At 47.4% G+C, this 1,134-nt stretch overlaps 1 pseudogene; it reads right to left on the bottom strand.

Annotated features, from left to right (window-relative positions):
* Nucleotides 1–209: 209 nt before the first annotated feature.
* LOC122744115 lies at nucleotides 210–623 on the bottom strand (annotated as a pseudogene).
* Nucleotides 624–1,134: the final 511 nt, after the last annotated feature.

The raw sequence follows: 1,134 nt of genomic DNA on the forward strand, positions 1-1,134 counted from the left end.
TTTAGGATTACACGACTGCTTTTGGTATGGGAGACAGAACCAAGGGATACACCTAACATCAGCTGGTGGGGATTCTCATCTGGAGTCAGTTTCACATTCAAGGGGTAGTCCCGGGTCCCCTAAGGAGTTAGCCCCTCATAAAGTATGGGTTCACATGCCTTCATTCTACTCCCCCCTTCCCCATCCCAGTACCAGAGCGGACCATCTTTTTACTCCCTGACATAAATTCTTGTTCACACGAAGTCATCAGCACTAAAGGTCAAAATCAGCTCGTCATTGGCCAACTCCGGGGTCCAATACGTCTTCGGGCCATTGCCCTCCACCAGAGTCTGTGTGCAGTAGATTTTATTTTCGCTAGTCCAAGTGGGCAAACTCCATCACTTGCGTCCATCCACCATCTCCTCATAGAAGCCCTTCGCAACCTTGAAGTTGATCGTGGTGGTGCACACAGTGGTGGTGGCCTTGATGTAGAATTGGTCCCGGTCCTGGTGGATCTCCACGTGAGGCTTGGAGGCTGTGGCCACCGCCACCTTCCTCAGCATGGCGTTCACACCTAGCGCATTGAGAAGCCCATCGAAATTCTCACTGCTCCGCATCTTCCAGGTGCCAGAGAAGTTGGGCATGGCGTCGGGCTGGGCGAGAGACTGGTGCACATCCGGTGCGAACTGTGCGATCAGAGCAAAGCGCTCGCTGTGAGCAAACTGCGGAACTGCGACCCATTCTCTTTATAATTATTTCTTCTAGAGCATTGATTTAATTTTTTTTATCTCATATCATTTTCTTCTAAGTATTCATATTGTCCTTGAGGATAATTAATTTTTCCCTTTGAACTACTGCTTGAAGTTTTTGCAGTTACTCTTTCTTTCATGAAATCTCTGAATGAATCTACAACAAATTTTTATACTGACCAGTGCTTCCTTTGACTTAGCCATTTTGCCAGGTTTAGTTTCTGAACTTAGACTTTGTATCAGGGTAAGGAACCCCCTCTCCACCTCACCCCAACCCCTGCTGCTCTTCTGGGGTAGAGTTGTGAGCTCTGTTTGTCTCATCTAGGGTCTACTGGATTGCTGCACTAAAAGTGAATTCTGGTGTTAGGCCTTTATGGATCTTTGAGGTTCAGATTACTGAATCTCC

Source organism: Dromiciops gliroides, chromosome 2 (assembly GCF_019393635.1).
Source record: "Dromiciops gliroides isolate mDroGli1 chromosome 2, mDroGli1.pri, whole genome shotgun sequence".
Taxonomy (NCBI): domain Eukaryota; kingdom Metazoa; phylum Chordata; class Mammalia; order Microbiotheria; family Microbiotheriidae; genus Dromiciops; species Dromiciops gliroides.